This window comes from Hippocampus zosterae, chromosome 6, assembly GCF_025434085.1.
Source record: "Hippocampus zosterae strain Florida chromosome 6, ASM2543408v3, whole genome shotgun sequence".
NCBI lineage: Eukaryota > Metazoa > Chordata > Actinopteri > Syngnathiformes > Syngnathidae > Hippocampus > Hippocampus zosterae.
In genome coordinates, this window is record NC_067456.1 from 785,153 (window position 1) to 802,331 (window position 17,179).

Sequence of the window (17,179 nt, forward strand, 5' to 3'; positions counted from 1 at the left end):
CTGGAACTTCAGCTGGAACTTGTAACTTTCATTTTCACTGTGGAAATATATTGTCTTAATTCAGCCCTGGGGGCAATTTGTTGGGGCCAAAAGAAGATCCCACATGTGAGGGGTGGATTTTTTTGAGAGGTCCAGAAACTTTTGGAGAAAACCCTGAAAAGGGGAGTCTGAAATGTCAGTTTTCCCCGTGGTCACGTTTTATCTGTCAGTCAAGTTAAATGTTGCCTTCAGGGACAGCCGGAAGTCATTTTTAGCCCCATCCTCCAAATATCTCCGTGTAACCCCCACCCCCACCCCTCTCTCTATATATATATATATTTTGGCTTGAGACAAAAGTGCCGTCGCGCGTTTGGCACGCAGGGGGTTAACCGTCACGTGGTGCCGACCAAGAAAAGTGCTTGTGAGTGTGCGTGTGTGTACGTACGGTGGCCCGCGGTGAACAAAGAAGCGTCGAGGCGGTATTTAAAGCGGAGGAAGTTGGGTGCCGACGACTCGGAGCAGCGGGCAGGCGCGCGTCACGACGAGCAGCAGCAGCAGCAGCAGCAGCAGCAGCAGCAGCAGCAGCAGCAGCTGGCCGAGATGCGGACGAGCGCACACGCGTCCGGCGGCCTCCTGTGCCGGTGCCTCCTCATCCTCACGCTCGCCGAGTGCGCGCGCGCCGCCGCCGCCGCCGCCGCCGGCCGCCACCACCACCGCCGCCGCCACAATGCCTCGCCGGTGAGCTGCTGCTGTTTGTGCGTTCTTTGGACACGGCTTGCTTCCTTTCGCACTTGTCGTGGTGTTGGAGTAGGCGCGCGTGCACGTGGAGCTGCTTTTGTTTGTGTGGTGTGCGCGTGCGTGCCTGCGCGTGTGTGCGTGTGTGTGTTTTGGAATTTTGTTGACTTCCTCCTTTTGTTTGCGTGCTTTTGAGTGCCTCCCACAGCCCAGGCGCCGCACTCACGCTCTTCATCATGATCCCTCCGCGACGCGACGGTTGAGCCTCAAGTGTCACTCGAATGAGTCACTTTTGGTTTTTGTTGTTGTGTTTTTCTTTTTTTATAGGGGGGGGGGGCGGTGAGGCAAGCTCAGCACGAGTGAAAGTTTGCCTCCATGTATGCACGAGTCCTCCAGGTACAGAACATTCATGTAAGATGACAGTGTTTATTGCTTGACATAAAAAAGGAGCACCTGAGTGAACAGCACCAGTCGAAGTGCGACGCCTGGTTGATTCTTGGATTGCTTCTGGTATTAAAAAACGTGAAATCTGGTTGATGATATGAAATGATATTTTCACTGACACTGTTTCTTGATAAGCACAGGGGAATTAGCTCAAATGGTAGAGCGCTCGCTTTGCATGCGAGAGGCAGCGGGATCGACGCCCGCATTCTCCATTTGGCTTTCTGGGTGTTAATGATATTAAATGATATTTTTACAGACACTGTTTCTTGATTAGCACAGGGGAATTAGCTCAAATGGTAGAGCGCTTGCTTTGCATGCGAGAGGTAGTGGGATCGATGCCCGCATTCTCCATTTGGCTTTTTCTTCACGGCTTTCGTGTGGTTGATGATATTTACTTTTTTTGCCACTGTCACTGTTTCTTGCGGAGCACAGGGGAATTAGCTCAAATGGTAGAGCGCTTGCTTCGCATGCGAGAGGTAGCGGGATCGACGCCCGCATTCTCCATTTAGCTTTCTGCGTGTTAATGATATTAAATGATATTTTCACTGACACTGTTTCTTGATAAGCACAGGGGAATTAGCTCAAATGGTAGAGCGCTCGCTTAGCATGCGAGAGGCAGCGGGATCGACGCCCGCATTCTCCATTTAGCTTTCTGCGTGTTAATGATATTAAATGATATTTTCACTGACACTGTTTCTTGATAAGCACAGGGGAATTAGCTCAAATGGTAGAGCGCTCGCTTTGCATGCGAGAGGCAGCGGGATCGACGCCCGCATTCTCCATTTGGCTTTCTGGGTGTTAATGATATTTTTACAGACACTGTTTCTTCATAAGCACAGGGGAATTAGCTCAAATGGTAGAGCGCTTGCTTAGCATGCGAGAGGCAGCGGGATCGACGCCCGCATTCTCCATTTGGCTTTCTGGGTGTTAATGATATTAAATGATATTTTTACAGACACTGTTTCTTCATAAGCACAGGGGAATTAGCTCAAATGGTAGAGCGCTTGCTTTGCATGCGAGAGGTAGTGGGATCGATGCCCGCATTCTCCATTTGGCTTTTTCTTCACGGCTTTCGTGTGGTTGATGATATTTACTTTTTTTGCCACTGTCACTGTTTCTTGCTGAGCACAGGGGAATTAGCTCAAATGGTAGAGCGCTTGCTTCGCATGCGAGAGGTAGCGGGATCGACGCCCGCATTCTCCATTTAGCTTTCTGCGTGTTAATGATATTAAATGATATTTTCACTGACACTGTTTCTTGATAAGCACAGGGGAATTAGCTCAAATGGTAGAGCGCTCGCTTAGCATGCGAGAGGCAGCGGGATCAACGCCCGCATTCTCCATTTGGCTTTCTGGGTGTTAATGATATTAAATGATATTTTTACAGACACTGTTTCTTCATAAGCACAGGGGAATTAGCTCAAATGGTAGAGCGCTTGCTTCGCATGCGAGAGGTAGCGGGATCGACGCCCGCATTCTCCATTTAGCTTTCTGCGTGTTAATGATATTAAATGATATTTTCACTGACACTGTTTCTTGATAAGCACAGGGGAATTAGCTCAAATGGTAGAGCGCTTGCTTTGCATGCGAGAGGTAGTGGGATCGATGCCCGCATTCTCCATTTGGCTTTTTCTTCACGGCTTGCGTGTGGTTGATGATATTTACTTTTTTTGCCACTGTCACTGTTTCTTGCTGCGCACAGGGGAATTAGCTCAAATGGTAGAGCGCTTGCTTCGCATGCGAGAGGGAGCGGGATCGACGCCCGCATTCTCCATTTAGCTTTCTGCGTGTTAATGATATTAAATGATATTTTCACTGACACTGTTTCTTGATAAGCACAGGGGAATTAGCTCAAATGGTAGAGCGCTCGCTTAGCATGCGAGAGGCAGCGGGATCGACGCCCGCATTCTCCATTTGGCTTTCTGGGTGTTAATGATATTAAATGATATTTTTACAGACACTGTTTCTTGATTAGCACAGGGGAATTAGCTCAAATGGTAGAGCGCTTGCTTTGCATGCGAGAGGTAGTGGGATCGATGCCCGCATTCTCCATTTGGCTTTTTCTTCACGGCTTTCGTGTGGTTGATGATATTTACTTTTTTTGCCACTGTCACTGTTTCTTGCGGAGCACAGGGGAATTAGCTCAAATGGTAGAGCGCTTGCTTCGCATGCGAGAGGTAGCGGGATCGACGCCCGCATTCTCCATTTAGCTTTCTGCGTGTTAATGATATTAAATGATATTTTCACTGACACTGTTTCTTGATAAGCACAGGGGAATTAGCTCAAATGGTAGAGCGCTCGCTTAGCATGCGAGAGGCAGCGGGATCGACGCCCGCATTCTCCATTTAGCTTTCTGCGTGTTAATGATATTAAATGATATTTTCACTGACACTGTTTCTTGATAAGCACAGGGGAATTAGCTCAAATGGTAGAGCGCTCGCTTTGCATGCGAGAGGCAGCGGGATCGACGCCCGCATTCTCCATTTGGCTTTCTGGGTGTTAATGATATTTTTACAGACACTGTTTCTTCATAAGCACAGGGGAATTAGCTCAAATGGTAGAGCGCTTGCTTAGCATGCGAGAGGCAGCGGGATCGACGCCCGCATTCTCCATTTGGCTTTCTGGGTGTTAATGATATTAAATGATATTTTTACAGACACTGTTTCTTCATAAGCACAGGGGAATTAGCTCAAATGGTAGAGCGCTTGCTTTGCATGCGAGAGGTAGTGGGATCGATGCCCGCATTCTCCATTTGGCTTTTTCTTCACGGCTTTCGTGTGGTTGATGATATTTACTTTTTTTGCCACTGTCACTGTTTCTTGCTGAGCACAGGGGAATTAGCTCAAATGGTAGAGCGCTTGCTTCGCATGCGAGAGGTAGCGGGATCGACGCCCGCATTCTCCATTTAGCTTTCTGCGTGTTAATGATATTAAATGATATTTTCACTGACACTGTTTCTTGATAAGCACAGGGGAATTAGCTCAAATGGTAGAGCGCTCGCTTAGCATGCGAGAGGCAGCGGGATCAACGCCAGCATTCTCCATTTGGCTTTCTGGGTGTTAATGATATTAAATGATATTTTTACAGACACTGTTTCTTCATAAGCACAGGGGAATTAGCTCAAATGGTAGAGCGCTTGCTTTGCATGCGAGAGGTAGTGGGATCGATGCCCGCATTCTCCATTTGGCTTTTTCTTCACGGCTTGCGTGTGGTTGATGATATTTACTTTTTTTGCCACTGTCACTGTTTCTTGCTGAGCACAGGGGAATTAGCTCAAATGGTAGAGCGCTTGCTTCGCATGCGAGAGGGAGCGGGATCGACGCCCGCATTCTCCATTTAGCTTTCTGCGTGTTAATGATATTAAATGATATTTTCACTGACACTGTTTCTTGATAAGCACAGGGGAATTAGCTCAAATGGTAGAGCGCTCGCTTAGCATGCGAGAGGCAGCGGGATCGACGCCCGCATTCTCCATTTGGCTTTCTGGGTGTTAATGATATTAAATGATATTTTTACAGACACTGTTTCTTGATTAGCACAGGGGAATTAGCTCAAATGGTAGAGCGCTTGCTTTGCATGCGAGAGGTAGTGGGATCGATGCCCGCATTCTCCATTTGGCTTTTTCTTCACGGCTTTCGTGTGGTTGATGATATTTACTTTTTTTGCCACTGTCACTGTTTCTTGCTGAGCACAGGGGAATTAGCTCAAATGGTAGAGCGCTTGCTTCGCATGCGAGAGGTAGCGGGATCGACGCCCGCATTCTCCATTTGGCTTTCTGGGTGTTAATGATATTTTTACAGACACTGTTTCTTCATAAGCACAGGGGAATTAGCTCAAATGGTAGAGCGCTCGCTTAGCATGCGAGAGGCAGCGGGATCGACGCCCGCATTCTCCATTTAGCTTTCTGCGTGTTAATGATATTAAATGATATTTTCACTGACACTGTTTCTTGATAAGCACAGGGGAATTAGCTCAAATGGTAGAGCGCTCGCTTAGCATGCGAGAGGCAGCGGGATCGACGCCCGCATTCTCCATTTAGCTTTCTGCGTGTTAATGATATTAAATGATATTTTCACTGACACTGTTTCTTGATAAGCACAGGGGAATTAGCTCAAATGGTAGAGCGCTCGCTTTGCATGCGAGAGGCAGCGGGATCGACGCCCGCATTCTCCATTTGGCTTTCTGGGTGTTAATGATATTTTTACAGACACTGTTTCTTCATAAGCACAGGGGAATTAGCTCAAATGGTAGAGCGCTTGCTTAGCATGCGAGAGGCAGCGGGATCGACGCCCGCATTCTCCATTTGGCTTTCTGGGTGTTAATGATATTAAATGATATTTTTACAGACACTGTTTCTTCATAAGCACAGGGGAATTAGCTCAAATGGTAGAGCGCTTGCTTTGCATGCGAGAGGTAGTGGGATCGATGCCCGCATTCTCCATTTGGCTTTTTCTTCACGGCTTTCGTGTGGTTGATGATATTTACTTTTTTTGCCACTGTCACTGTTTCTTGCTGAGCACAGGGGAATTAGCTCAAATGGTAGAGCGCTTGCTTCGCATGCGAGAGGTAGCGGGATCGACGCCCGCATTCTCCATTTAGCTTTCTGCGTGTTAATGGTATTAAATGATATTTTCACTGACACTGTTTCTTGATAAGCACAGGGGAATTAGCTCAAATGGTAGAGGGCTCGCTTAGCATGCGAGAGGCAGCGGGATCGACGCCCGCATTCTCCATTTAGCTTTCTGCGTGTTAATGATATTAAATGATATTTTCACTGACACTGTTTCTTGATAAGCACAGGGGAATTAGCTCAAATGGTAGAGCGCTCGCTTTGCATGCGAGAGGCAGCGGGATCGACGCCCGCATTCTCCATTTGGCTTTCTGGGTGTTAATGATATTAAATGATATTTTTACAGACACTGTTTCTTCATAAGCACAGGGGAATTAGCTCAAATGGTAGAGCGCTTGCTTTGCATGCGAGAGGTAGTGGGATCGATGCCCGCATTCTCCATTTGGCTTTTTCTTCACGGCTTTCGTGTGGTTGATGATATTTACTTTTTTTGCCACTGTCACTGTTTCTTGCTGAGCACAGGGGAATTAGCTCAAATGGTAGAGCGCTTGCTTCGCATGCGAGAGGTAGCGGGATCGACGCCCGCATTCTCCATTTAGCTTTCTGCGTGTTAATGGTATTAAATGATATTTTCACTGACACTGTTTCTTGATAAGCACAGGGGAATTAGCTCAAATGGTAGAGCGCTCGCTTAGCATGCGAGAGGCAGCGGGATCGACGCCCGCATTCTCCATTTAGCTTTCTGCGTGTTAATGATATTAAATGATATTTTCACTGACACTGTTTCTTGATAAGCACAGGGGAATTAGCTCAAATGGTAGAGCGCTCGCTTAGCATGCGAGAGGCAGCGGGATCGACGCCCGCATTCTCCATTTAGCTTTCTGCGTGTTAATGATATTAAATGATATTTTCACTGACACTGTTTCTTGATAAGCACAGGGGAATTAGCTCAAATGGTAGAGCGCTCGCTTTGCATGCGAGAGGCAGCGGGATCGACGCCCGCATTCTCCATTTGGCTTTCTGGGTGTTAATGATATTTTTACAGACACTGTTTCTTCATAAGCACAGGGGAATTAGCTCAAATGGTAGAGCGCTTGCTTAGCATGCGAGAGGCAGCGGGATCGACGCCCGCATTCTCCATTTGGCTTTCTGGGTGTTAATGATATTAAATGATATTTTTACAGACACTGTTTCTTCATAAGCACAGGGGAATTAGCTCAAATGGTAGAGCGCTTGCTTTGCATGCGAGAGGTAGTGGGATCGATGCCCGCATTCTCCATTTGGCTTTTTCTTCACGGCTTTCGTGTGGTTGATGATATTTACTTTTTTTGCCACAGTCACTGTTTCTTGCGGAGCACAGGGGAATTAGCTCAAATGGTAGAGCGCTTGCTTCGCATGCGAGAGGTAGCGGGATCTACGCCCGCATTCTCCATTTAGCTTTCTGCGTGTTAATGATATTAAATGATATTTTCACTGACACTGTTTCTTGATAAGCACAGGGGAATTAGCTCAAATGGTAGAGCGCTCGCTTAGCATGCGAGAGGCAGCGGGATCGACGCCCGCATTCTCCATTTAGCTTTCTGCGTGTTAATGATATTAAATGATATTTTCACTGACACTGTTTCTTGATAAGCACAGGGGAATTAGCTCAAATGGTAGAGCGCTCGCTTTGCATGCGAGAGGCAGCGGGATCGACGCCCGCATTCTCCATTTGGCTTTCTGGGTGTTAATGATATTTTTACAGACACTGTTTCTTCATAAGCACAGGGGAATTAGCTCAAATGGTAGAGCGCTTGCTTAGCATGCGAGAGGCAGCGGGATCGACGCCCGCATTCTCCATTTGGCTTTCTGGGTGTTAATGATATTAAATGATATTTTTACAGACACTGTTTCTTCATAAGCACAGGGGAATTAGCTCAAATGGTAGAGCGCTTGCTTTGCATGCGAGAGGTAGTGGGATCGATGCCCGCATTCTCCATTTGGCTTTTTCTTCACGGCTTTCGTGTGGTTGATGATATTTACTTTTTTTGCCACTGTCACTGTTTCTTGCTGAGCACAGGGGAATTAGCTCAAATGGTAGAGCGCTTGCTTCGCATGCGAGAGGTAGCGGGATCGACGCCCGCATTCTCCATTTAGCTTTCTGCGTGTTAATGATATTAAATGATATTTTCACTGACACTGTTTCTTGATAAGCACAGGGGAATTAGCTCAAATGGTAGAGCGCTCGCTTAGCATGCGAGAGGCAGCAGGATCGACGCCCGCGTTCTCCATTTAGCTTTCTGCGTTAATGATATTAAATGATATTTTCACTGACACTGTTTCTTGATAAGCACAGGGGAATTAGCTCAAATGGTAGAGCGCTCGCTTAGCATGCGAGAGGCAGCGGGATCGACGCCCGCATTCTCCATTTAGCTTTCTGCGTGTTAATGATATTAAATGATATTTTCACTGACACTGTTTCTTGATAAGCACAGGGGAATTAGCTCAAATGGTAGAGCGCTCGCTTTGCATGCGAGAGGCAGCGGGATCGACGCCCGCATTCTCCATTTGGCTTTCTGGGTGTTAATGATATTTTTACAGACACTGTTTCTTCATAAGCACAGGGGAATTAGCTCAAATGGTAGAGCGCTTGCTTAGCATGCGAGAGGCAGCGGGATCGACGCCCGCATTCTCCATTTGGCTTTCTGGGTGTTAATGATATTAAATGATATTTTTACAGACACTGTTTCTTCATAAGCACAGGGGAATTAGCTCAAATGGTAGAGCGCTTGCTTTGCATGCGAGAGGTAGTGGGATCGATGCCCGCATTCTCCATTTGGCTTTTTCTTCACGGCTTTCGTGTGGTTGATGATATTTACTTTTTTTGCCACTGTCACTGTTTCTTGCTGAGCACAGGGGAATTAGCTCAAATGGTAGAGCGCTTGCTTCGCATGCGAGAGGTAGCGGGATCGACGCCCGCATTCTCCATTTAGCTTTCTGCGTGTTAATGGTATTAAATGATATTTTCACTGACACTGTTTCTTGATAAGCACAGGGGAATTAGCTCAAATGGTAGAGGGCTCGCTTAGCATGCGAGAGGCAGCGGGATCGACGCCCGCATTCTCCATTTAGCTTTCTGCGTGTTAATGATATTAAATGATATTTTCACTGACACTGTTTCTTGATAAGCACAGGGGAATTAGCTCAAATGGTAGAGCGCTCGCTTTGCATGCGAGAGGCAGCGGGATCGACGCCCGCATTCTCCATTTGGCTTTCTGGGTGTTAATGATATTTTTACAGACACTGTTTCTTCATAAGCACAGGGGAATTAGCTCAAATGGTAGAGCGCTTGCTTAGCATGCGAGAGGCAGCGGGATCGACGCCCGCATTCTCCATTTGGCTTTCTGGGTGTTAATGATATTAAATGATATTTTTACAGACACTGTTTCTTCATAAGCACAGGGGAATTAGCTCAAATGGTAGAGCGCTTGCTTTGCATGCGAGAGGTAGTGGGATCGATGCCCGCATTCTCCATTTGGCTTTTTCTTCACGGCTTTCGTGTGGTTGATGATATTTACTTTTTTTGCCACTGTCACTGTTTCTTGCTGAGCACAGGGGAATTAGCTCAAATGGTAGAGCGCTTGCTTCGCATGCGAGAGGTAGCGGGATCGACGCCCGCATTCTCCATTTAGCTTTCTGCGTGTTAATGGTATTAAATGATATTTTCACTGACACTGTTTCTTGATAAGCACAGGGGAATTAGCTCAAATGGTAGAGCGCTCGCTTAGCATGCGAGAGGCAGCGGGATCGACGCCCGCATTCTCCATTTAGCTTTCTGCGTGTTAATGATATTAAATGATATTTTCACTGACACTGTTTCTTGATAAGCACAGGGGAATTAGCTCAAATGGTAGAGCGCTCGCTTAGCATGCGAGAGGCAGCGGGATCGACGCCCGCATTCTCCATTTAGCTTTCTGCGTGTTAATGATATTAAATGATATTTTCACTGACACTGTTTCTTGATAAGCACAGGGGAATTAGCTCAAATGGTAGAGCGCTCGCTTTGCATGCGAGAGGCAGCGGGATCGACGCCCGCATTCTCCATTTGGCTTTCTGGGTGTTAATGATATTTTTACAGACACTGTTTCTTCATAAGCACAGGGGAATTAGCTCAAATGGTAGAGCGCTTGCTTAGCATGCGAGAGGCAGCGGGATCGACGCCCGCATTCTCCATTTGGCTTTCTGGGTGTTAATGATATTAAATGATATTTTTACAGACACTGTTTCTTCATAAGCACAGGGGAATTAGCTCAAATGGTAGAGCGCTTGCTTTGCATGCGAGAGGTAGTGGGATCGATGCCCGCATTCTCCATTTGGCTTTTTCTTCACGGCTTTCGTGTGGTTGATGATATTTACTTTTTTTGCCACTGTCACTGTTTCTTGCGGAGCACAGGGGAATTAGCTCAAATGGTAGAGCGCTTGCTTCGCATGCGAGAGGTAGCGGGATCGACGCCCGCATTCTCCATTTAGCTTTCTGCGTGTTAATGATATTAAATGATATTTTCACTGACACTGTTTCTTGATAAGCACAGGGGAATTAGCTCAAATGGTAGAGCGCTCGCTTAGCATGCGAGAGGCAGCGGGATCGACGCCCGCATTCTCCATTTAGCTTTCTGCGTGTTAATGATATTAAATGATATTTTCACTGACACTGTTTCTTGATAAGCACAGGGGAATTAGCTCAAATGGTAGAGCGATCGCTTTGCATGCGAGAGGCAGCGGGATCGACGCCCGCATTCTCCATTTGGCTTTCTGGGTGTTAATGATATTTTTACAGACACTGTTTCTTCATAAGCACAGGGGAATTAGCTCAAATGGTAGAGCGCTTGCTTAGCATGCGAGAGGCAGCGGTATCGACGCCCGCATTCTCCATTTGGCTTTCTGGGTGTTAATGATATTAAATGATATTTTTACAGACACTGTTTCTTCATAAGCACAGGGGAATTAGCTCAAATGGTAGAGCGCTTGCTTTGCATGCGAGAGGTAGTGGGATCGATGCCCGCATTCTCCATTTGGCTTTTTCTTCACGGCTTTCGTGTGGTTGATGATATTTACTTTTTTTGCCACTGTCACTGTTTCTTGCTGAGCACAGGGGAATTAGCTCAAATGGTAGAGCGCTTGCTTCGCATGCGAGAGGTAGCGGGATCGACGCCAGCATTCTCCATTTAGCTTTCTGCGTGTTAATGATATTAAATGATATTTTTACAGACACTGTTTCTTCATAAGCACAGGGGAATTAGCTCAAATGGTAGAGCGCTCGCTTAGCATGCGAGAGGCAGCGGGATCGACGCCCGCGTTCTCCATTTAGCTTTCTGCGTGTTAATGATATTAAATGATATTTTCACTGACACTGTTTCTTGATAAGCACAGGGGAATTAGCTCAAATGGTAGAGCGCTCGCTTAGCATGCGAGAGGCAGCGGGATCGACGCCCGCATTCTCCATTTAGCTTTCTGCGTGTTAATGATATTAAATGATATTTTCACTGACACTGTTTCTTGATAAGCACAGGGGAATTAGCTCAAATGGTAGAGCGCTCGCTTTGCATGCGAGAGGCAGCGGGATCGACGCCCGCATTCTCCATTTGGCTTTCTGGGTGTTAATGATATTTTTACAGACACTGTTTCTTCATAAGCACAGGGGAATTAGCTCAAATGGTAGAGCGCTTGCTTAGCATGCGAGAGGCAGCGGGATCGACGCCCGCATTCTCCATTTGGCTTTCTGGGTGTTAATGATATTAAATGATATTTTTACAGACACTGTTTCTTCATAAGCACAGGGGAATTAGCTCAAATGGTAGAGCGCTTGCTTTGCATGCGAGAGGTAGTGGGATCGATGCCCGCATTCTCCATTTGGCTTTTTCTTCACGGCTTTCGTGTGGTTGATGATATTTACTTTTTTTGCCACTGTCACTGTTTCTTGCTGAGCACAGGGGAATTAGCTCAAATGGTAGAGCGCTTGCTTCGCATGCGAGAGGTAGTGGGATCGACGCCCGCATTCTCCATTTAGCTTTCTGCGTGTTAATGGTATTAAATGATATTTTCACTGACACTGTTTCTTGATAAGCACAGGGGAATTAGCTCAAATGGTAGAGCGCTCGCTTAGCATGCGAGAGGCAGCGGGATCGACGCCCGCATTCTCCATTTAGCTTTCTGCGTGTTAATGATATTAAATGATATTTTCACTGACACTGTTTCTTGATAAGCACAGGGGAATTAGCTCAAATGGTAGAGCGCTCGCTTAGCATGCGAGAGGCAGCGGGATCGACGCCCGCATTCTCCATTTAGCTTTCTGCGTGTTAATGATATTAAATGATATTTTCACTGACACTGTTTCTTGATAAGCACAGGGGAATTAGCTCAAATGGTAGAGCGCTCGCTTTGCATGCGAGAGGCAGCGGGATCGACGCCCGCATTCTCCATTTGGCTTTCTGGGTGTTAATGATATTTTTACAGACACTGTTTCTTCATAAGCACAGGGGAATTAGCTCAAATGGTAGAGCGCTTGCTTAGCATGCGAGAGGCAGCGGGATCGACGCCCGCATTCTCCATTTGGCTTTCTGGGTGTTAATGATATTAAATGATATTTTTACAGACACTGTTTCTTCATAAGCACAGGGGAATTAGCTCAAATGGTAGAGCGCTTGCTTTGCATGCGAGAGGTAGTGGGATCGATGCCCGCATTCTCCATTTGGCTTTTTCTTCACGGCTTTCGTGTGGTTGATGATATTTACTTTTTTTGCCACTGTCACTGTTTCTTGCAGAGCACAGGGGAATTAGCTCAAATGGTAGAGCGCTTGCTTCGCATGCGAGAGGTAGCGGGATCGACGCCCGCATTCTCCATTTAGCTTTCTGCGTGTTAATGATATTAAATGATATTTTCACTGACACTGTTTCTTGATAAGCACAGGGGAATTAGCTCAAATGGTAGAGCGCTCGCTTAGCATGCGAGAGGCAGCGGGATCGACGCCCGCATTCTCCATTTAGCTTTCTGCGTGTTAATGATATTAAATGATATTTTCACTGACACTGTTTCTTGATAAGCACAGGGGAATTAGCTCACATGGTAGAGCGCTCGCTTAGCATGCGAGAGGCAGCGGGATTGACGCCCGCATTCTCCATTTAGCTTTCTGCGTGTTAATGATATTAAATGATATTTTCACTGACACTGTTTCTTGATAAGCACAGGGGAATTAGCTCAAATGGTAGAGCGCTCGCTTTGCATGCGAGAGGCAGCGGGATCGACGCCCGCATTCTCCATTTGGCTTTCTGGGTGTTAATGATATTTTTACAGACACTGTTTCTTCATAAGCACAGGGGAATTAGCTCAAATGGTAGAGCGCTCGCTTAGCATGCGAGAGGCAGCGGGATCGATGCCTGCATTCTCCATTTGGCTTTCTGGGTGTTAATGATATTAAATGATATTTTTACAGACACTGTTTCTTCATAAGCACAGGGGAATTAGCTCAAATGGTAGAGCGCTTGCTTTGCATGCGAGAGGTAGTGGGATCGATGCCCGCATTCTCCATTTGGCTTTTTCTTCACGGCTTTCGTGTGGTTGATGATATTTACTTTTTTTGCCACTGTCACTGTTTCTGGCTGAGCACAGGGGAATTAGCTCAAATGGTAGAGCGCTCGCTTAGCATGCGAGAGGCAGCGGGATCGACGCCTGCATTCTCCATTTAGCTTTCTGCGTGTTAATGATATTAAATGATATTTTCACTGACACTGTTTCTTGATAAGCACAGGGGAATTAGCTCAAATGGTAGAGCGCTCGCTTTGCATGCGAGAGGCAGCGGGATCGACGCCCGCATTCTCCATTTGGCTTTCTGCGTGTTAATGATATTAAATGATATTTTCACTGACACTGTTTCTTGATAAGCACAGGGGAATTAGCTCAAATGGTAGAGCGCTCGCTTTGCATGCGAGAGGCAGCGGGATCGACGCCCGCATTCTCCATTTGGCTTTCTGGGTGTTAATGATATTAAATGATATTTTCACTAACACTGTTTCTTCATAAGCACAGGGGAATTAGCTCAAATGGTAGAGCGCTTGCTTTGCATGCGAGAGGTAGTGGGATCGATGCCCGCATTCTCCATTTGGCTTTTTCTTCACGGCTTTCGTGTGGTTGATGATATTTACTTTTTTTGCCACTGTCACTGTTTCTTGCTGAGCACAGGGGAATTAGCTCAAATGGTAGAGCGCTTGCTTCGCATGCGAGAGGTAGCGGGATCGATGCCCGCATTCTCCATTTGGCTTTCTGGGTGTTAATGATATTAAATGATATTTTCACTGACACTGTTTCTTCATAAGCACAGGGGAATTAGCTCAAATGGTAGAGCGCTCGCTTAGCATGCGAGAGGCAGCGGGATCGACGCCCGCATTCTCCATTTGGTTTTCTGGGTGTTAATGATATTAAATGATATTTTTACAGACACTGTTTCTTCATAAGCACAGGGGAATTAGCTCAAATGGTAGAGCGCTTGCTTTGCATGCGAGAGGTAGTGGGATCGACGCCCGCATTCTCCATTTAGCTTTCTGCGTGTTAATGATATTAAATGATATTTTCACTGACACTGTTTCTTGATAAGCACAGGGGAATTAGCTCAAATGGTAGAGCGCTCGCTTAGCATGCGAGAGGCAGCGGGATCGACGCCCGCATTCTCCATTTAGCTTTCTGCGTGTTAATGATATTAAATGATATTTTCACTGACACTGTTTCTTGATAAGCACAGGGGAATTAGCTCAAATGGTAGAGCGCTCGCTTTGCATGCGAGAGGCAGCGGCATCGACGCCCGCATTCTCCATTTGGCTTTCTGGGTGTTAATGATATTAAATGATATTTTTACAGACACTGTTTCTTCATAAGCACAGGGGAATTACCTCAAATGGTAGAGCGCTTGCTTTGCATGCGAGAGGTAGTGGGATCGATGCCCGCATTCTCCATTTGGCTTTTTCTTCACGGCTTTCGTGTGGTTGATGATATTTACTTTTTTTGCCACTGTCACTGTTTCTTGCTGAGCACAGGGGAATTAGCTCAAATGGTAGAGCGCTTGCTTCGCATGCGAGAGGTAGCGGGATCGATGCCCGCATTCTCCATTTAGCTTTCTGCGTGTTAATGATATTAAGTGATATTTTCACTGACACTGTTTCTTGATAAGCACAGGGGAATTAGCTCAAATGGTAGAGCGCTCGCTTAGCATGCGAGAGGCAGCGGGATCGACGCCCGCATTCTCCATTTAGCTTTCTGCGTGTTAATGATATTAAATGATATTTTCACTGACACTGTTTCTTGATAAGCACAGGGGAATTAGCTCAAATGGTAGAGCGCTCGCTTTGCATACGAGAGGCAGCGGGATCGAAGCCCGCATTCTCCATTTGGCTTTCTGGGTGTTAATGATATTAAATGATATTTTCACTGACACTGTTTCCTCATAAGCACAGGGGAATTAGCTCAAATGGTAGAGCGCTCGCTTAGCATGCGAGAGGCAGCGGGATCGACGCCCGCATTCTCCATTTAGCTTTCTGCGTGTTAATGATATTAAATGATATTTTCACTGACACTGTTTCTTGATAAGCACAGGGGAATTAGCTCAAATGGTAGAGCGCTCGCTTTGCATGCGAGAGGCAGCGGGATCGAAGCCCGCATTCTCCATTTGGTTTTCTGGGTGTTAATGATATTAAATGATATTTTTACAGACACTGTTTCTTCATAAGCACAGGGGAATTAGCTCAAATGGTAGAGCACTTGCTTTGCATGCGAGAGGTAGTGGGATCGACGCCCGCATTCTCCATTTGGCTTTTTCTTCACGGCTTTCGTGTGGTTGATGATATTTACTTTTTTTGCCACTGTCACTGTTTCTTGCTGAGCACAGGGGAATTAGCTCAAATGGTAGAGCGCTTGCTTCGCATGCGAGAGGTAGCGGGATCGACGCCCGCATTCTCCATTTAGCTTTCTGCGTGTTAATGATATTAAATGATATTTTCACTGACACTGTTTCTTGATAAGCACAGGGGAATTAGCTCAAATGGTAGAGCGCTCGCTTAGCATGCGAGAGGCAGCGGGATCGACGCCTGCATTCTCCATTTAGCTTTCTGCGTGTTAATGATATTAAATGATATTTTTACAGACACTGTTTTTTCATAAGCACAGGGGAATTAGCTCAAATGGTACAGCGCTTGCTTAGCATGCGAGAGGCAGCGGGATCGACGCCCGCATTCTCCATTTAGCTTTCTGCGTGTTAATGATATTAAATGATATTTTCACTGACACTGTTTCTTAATAAGCACAGGGGAATTAGCTCAAATGGTAGAGCGCTTGCTTTGCATGCGAGAGGTAGTGGGATCGATGCCCGCATTCTCCATTTGGCTTTTTCTTCACGGCTTGCGTGTGGTTGATGATATTTACTTTTTTTGCCACTGTCACTGTTTCTGGCTGAGCACAGGGGAATTAGCTCAAATGGTAGAGCGCTCGCTTAGCATGCGAGAGGCAGCGGGATCGACGCCCGCATTCTCCATTTAGCTTTCTGCGTGTTAATGATATTAAATGATATTTTCACTGACACTGTTTCTTGATAAGCACAGGGGAATTAGCTCAAATGGTAGAGCGCTCGCTTAGCATGCGAGAGGCAGCGGGATCGACGCCCGCATTCTCCATTTAGCTTTCTGCGTGTTAATGATATTAAATGATATTTTCACTGACACTGTTTCTTCATAATCACAGGGGAATTAGCTCAAATGGTAGAGCGCTCGCTTCGCATGTGAGAGGTAGTGGGATCGACGCCCGCATTCTCCATTTGGCGTTCTGGGTGTTAATGATATTAAATGATATTTTCACTGATGCTGTTTCTTCATAAGCACAGGGGAATTAGCTCAAATGGTAGAGCGCTTGCTTTGCATGCGAGAGGTAGTGGGATCGATGCCCGCATTCTCCATTTGGCTTTTTCTTCACGGCTTTCGTGTGGTTGATGATATTTACTTTTTTTGCCACTGTCACTGTTTCTTGCTGAGCACAGGGGAATTAGCTCAAATGGTAGAGCGCTCGCTTCGCATGTGAGAGGTAGTGGGATCGACGCCCGCATTCTCCATTTGGCGTTCTGGGTGTTAATGATATTAAATGATATTTTCACTGATGCTGTTTCTTCATAAGCACAGGGGAATTAGCTCAAATGGTAGAGCGCTCGCTTAGCATGCGAGAGGCAGCGGGATCGATGCCCGCATTCTCCATTTGGCTTTTTATTCACGGCTTTCGTGTGGTTGATGATATTTACTTTTTTTCCCACTGTCACTGTTGCTTGTTGCGCACAAGGGAATTAGCTCAAAAGGTAGAGCACTTGCTTTGCGAGCAAGAGGTAGTGGGATTGATACCTGCATTCTCCCTATGTGATATTTTTGATATTGATATATGTGATATTTT

General features: G+C 46.2%; 1 long non-coding RNA gene and 41 other non-coding genes across 46 annotated transcripts; all 42 read left to right on the top strand.

Moving 5' to 3' along the window:
- The first annotated feature begins 1,297 nt into the window (after positions 1-1,297).
- On the top strand, positions 1,298-1,370 carry trnaa-ugc (transfer RNA alanine (anticodon UGC)). Its single transcript has one exon. It is a non-coding gene; the product is annotated as a tRNA-Ala (tRNA).
- A 358-nt stretch (positions 1,371-1,728) lies between these two features.
- On the top strand, positions 1,729-1,801 carry trnaa-agc (transfer RNA alanine (anticodon AGC)). The gene has a single exon. It is a non-coding gene; the product is annotated as a tRNA-Ala (tRNA).
- Positions 1,802-1,867: 66 nt separating this feature from the next.
- Positions 1,868-1,940, top strand: trnaa-ugc (transfer RNA alanine (anticodon UGC)). Its single transcript has one exon. It is a non-coding gene; the product is annotated as a tRNA-Ala (tRNA).
- A 487-nt stretch (positions 1,941-2,427) lies between these two features.
- trnaa-agc (transfer RNA alanine (anticodon AGC)) lies at positions 2,428-2,500 on the top strand. Its single transcript has one exon. It is a non-coding gene; the product is annotated as a tRNA-Ala (tRNA).
- A 497-nt stretch (positions 2,501-2,997) lies between these two features.
- Positions 2,998-3,070, top strand: trnaa-agc (transfer RNA alanine (anticodon AGC)). Its single transcript has one exon. It is a non-coding gene; the product is annotated as a tRNA-Ala (tRNA).
- Positions 3,071-3,428: 358 nt separating this feature from the next.
- trnaa-agc (transfer RNA alanine (anticodon AGC)) lies at positions 3,429-3,501 on the top strand. Its single transcript has one exon. It is a non-coding gene; the product is annotated as a tRNA-Ala (tRNA).
- Positions 3,502-3,567: 66 nt separating this feature from the next.
- trnaa-ugc (transfer RNA alanine (anticodon UGC)) lies at positions 3,568-3,640 on the top strand. Its single transcript has one exon. It is a non-coding gene; the product is annotated as a tRNA-Ala (tRNA).
- A 918-nt stretch (positions 3,641-4,558) lies between these two features.
- trnaa-agc (transfer RNA alanine (anticodon AGC)) lies at positions 4,559-4,631 on the top strand. The gene has a single exon. It is a non-coding gene; the product is annotated as a tRNA-Ala (tRNA).
- Positions 4,632-4,979: 348 nt separating this feature from the next.
- On the top strand, positions 4,980-5,052 carry trnaa-agc (transfer RNA alanine (anticodon AGC)). Its single transcript has one exon. It is a non-coding gene; the product is annotated as a tRNA-Ala (tRNA).
- Positions 5,053-5,118: 66 nt separating this feature from the next.
- Positions 5,119-5,191, top strand: trnaa-agc (transfer RNA alanine (anticodon AGC)). The gene has a single exon. It is a non-coding gene; the product is annotated as a tRNA-Ala (tRNA).
- Positions 5,192-5,232: 41 nt separating this feature from the next.
- On the top strand, positions 5,233-17,176 carry LOC127602787 (uncharacterized). 5 transcript variants are annotated; one of them, XR_007962861.1, is made up of 4 exons: positions 8,176-8,666; positions 9,074-9,365; positions 15,530-15,682; positions 16,823-17,175. It is a non-coding gene; the product is annotated as an uncharacterized LOC127602787 (long non-coding RNA). The 5 variants fall into 5 exon arrangements; XR_007962862.1 differs by lacking the exons at positions 8,176-8,666; positions 9,074-9,365 and adding an exon at positions 5,233-5,723; XR_007962865.1 differs by lacking the exon at positions 15,530-15,682 and having other exon boundaries at positions 16,823-17,176.
- On the top strand, positions 5,258-5,330 carry trnaa-ugc (transfer RNA alanine (anticodon UGC)). The gene has a single exon. It is a non-coding gene; the product is annotated as a tRNA-Ala (tRNA).
- trnaa-ugc (transfer RNA alanine (anticodon UGC)) lies at positions 5,957-6,029 on the top strand. Its single transcript has one exon. It is a non-coding gene; the product is annotated as a tRNA-Ala (tRNA).
- Positions 6,388-6,460, top strand: trnaa-agc (transfer RNA alanine (anticodon AGC)). Its single transcript has one exon. It is a non-coding gene; the product is annotated as a tRNA-Ala (tRNA).
- trnaa-agc (transfer RNA alanine (anticodon AGC)) lies at positions 6,527-6,599 on the top strand. Its single transcript has one exon. It is a non-coding gene; the product is annotated as a tRNA-Ala (tRNA).
- trnaa-ugc (transfer RNA alanine (anticodon UGC)) lies at positions 6,666-6,738 on the top strand. Its single transcript has one exon. It is a non-coding gene; the product is annotated as a tRNA-Ala (tRNA).
- trnaa-agc (transfer RNA alanine (anticodon AGC)) lies at positions 7,226-7,298 on the top strand. The gene has a single exon. It is a non-coding gene; the product is annotated as a tRNA-Ala (tRNA).
- Positions 7,365-7,437, top strand: trnaa-ugc (transfer RNA alanine (anticodon UGC)). The gene has a single exon. It is a non-coding gene; the product is annotated as a tRNA-Ala (tRNA).
- Positions 8,062-8,134, top strand: trnaa-agc (transfer RNA alanine (anticodon AGC)). The gene has a single exon. It is a non-coding gene; the product is annotated as a tRNA-Ala (tRNA).
- Positions 8,201-8,273, top strand: trnaa-ugc (transfer RNA alanine (anticodon UGC)). Its single transcript has one exon. It is a non-coding gene; the product is annotated as a tRNA-Ala (tRNA).
- trnaa-ugc (transfer RNA alanine (anticodon UGC)) lies at positions 8,900-8,972 on the top strand. Its single transcript has one exon. It is a non-coding gene; the product is annotated as a tRNA-Ala (tRNA).
- trnaa-agc (transfer RNA alanine (anticodon AGC)) lies at positions 9,460-9,532 on the top strand. The gene has a single exon. It is a non-coding gene; the product is annotated as a tRNA-Ala (tRNA).
- On the top strand, positions 9,599-9,671 carry trnaa-agc (transfer RNA alanine (anticodon AGC)). The gene has a single exon. It is a non-coding gene; the product is annotated as a tRNA-Ala (tRNA).
- trnaa-ugc (transfer RNA alanine (anticodon UGC)) lies at positions 9,738-9,810 on the top strand. Its single transcript has one exon. It is a non-coding gene; the product is annotated as a tRNA-Ala (tRNA).
- On the top strand, positions 10,298-10,370 carry trnaa-agc (transfer RNA alanine (anticodon AGC)). The gene has a single exon. It is a non-coding gene; the product is annotated as a tRNA-Ala (tRNA).
- On the top strand, positions 11,136-11,208 carry trnaa-agc (transfer RNA alanine (anticodon AGC)). Its single transcript has one exon. It is a non-coding gene; the product is annotated as a tRNA-Ala (tRNA).
- On the top strand, positions 11,275-11,347 carry trnaa-ugc (transfer RNA alanine (anticodon UGC)). The gene has a single exon. It is a non-coding gene; the product is annotated as a tRNA-Ala (tRNA).
- trnaa-agc (transfer RNA alanine (anticodon AGC)) lies at positions 11,835-11,907 on the top strand. The gene has a single exon. It is a non-coding gene; the product is annotated as a tRNA-Ala (tRNA).
- trnaa-agc (transfer RNA alanine (anticodon AGC)) lies at positions 11,974-12,046 on the top strand. The gene has a single exon. It is a non-coding gene; the product is annotated as a tRNA-Ala (tRNA).
- Positions 12,113-12,185, top strand: trnaa-ugc (transfer RNA alanine (anticodon UGC)). Its single transcript has one exon. It is a non-coding gene; the product is annotated as a tRNA-Ala (tRNA).
- Positions 12,673-12,745, top strand: trnaa-agc (transfer RNA alanine (anticodon AGC)). The gene has a single exon. It is a non-coding gene; the product is annotated as a tRNA-Ala (tRNA).
- On the top strand, positions 12,951-13,023 carry trnaa-ugc (transfer RNA alanine (anticodon UGC)). Its single transcript has one exon. It is a non-coding gene; the product is annotated as a tRNA-Ala (tRNA).
- trnaa-ugc (transfer RNA alanine (anticodon UGC)) lies at positions 13,511-13,583 on the top strand. The gene has a single exon. It is a non-coding gene; the product is annotated as a tRNA-Ala (tRNA).
- Positions 13,650-13,722, top strand: trnaa-ugc (transfer RNA alanine (anticodon UGC)). The gene has a single exon. It is a non-coding gene; the product is annotated as a tRNA-Ala (tRNA).
- Positions 14,081-14,153, top strand: trnaa-agc (transfer RNA alanine (anticodon AGC)). The gene has a single exon. It is a non-coding gene; the product is annotated as a tRNA-Ala (tRNA).
- On the top strand, positions 14,359-14,431 carry trnaa-agc (transfer RNA alanine (anticodon AGC)). The gene has a single exon. It is a non-coding gene; the product is annotated as a tRNA-Ala (tRNA).
- Positions 14,929-15,001, top strand: trnaa-agc (transfer RNA alanine (anticodon AGC)). The gene has a single exon. It is a non-coding gene; the product is annotated as a tRNA-Ala (tRNA).
- trnaa-agc (transfer RNA alanine (anticodon AGC)) lies at positions 15,207-15,279 on the top strand. The gene has a single exon. It is a non-coding gene; the product is annotated as a tRNA-Ala (tRNA).
- trnaa-ugc (transfer RNA alanine (anticodon UGC)) lies at positions 15,346-15,418 on the top strand. The gene has a single exon. It is a non-coding gene; the product is annotated as a tRNA-Ala (tRNA).
- Positions 16,208-16,280, top strand: trnaa-agc (transfer RNA alanine (anticodon AGC)). The gene has a single exon. It is a non-coding gene; the product is annotated as a tRNA-Ala (tRNA).
- Positions 16,347-16,419, top strand: trnaa-agc (transfer RNA alanine (anticodon AGC)). The gene has a single exon. It is a non-coding gene; the product is annotated as a tRNA-Ala (tRNA).
- On the top strand, positions 16,917-16,989 carry trnaa-agc (transfer RNA alanine (anticodon AGC)). Its single transcript has one exon. It is a non-coding gene; the product is annotated as a tRNA-Ala (tRNA).
- Positions 17,177-17,179: the final 3 nt, after the last annotated feature.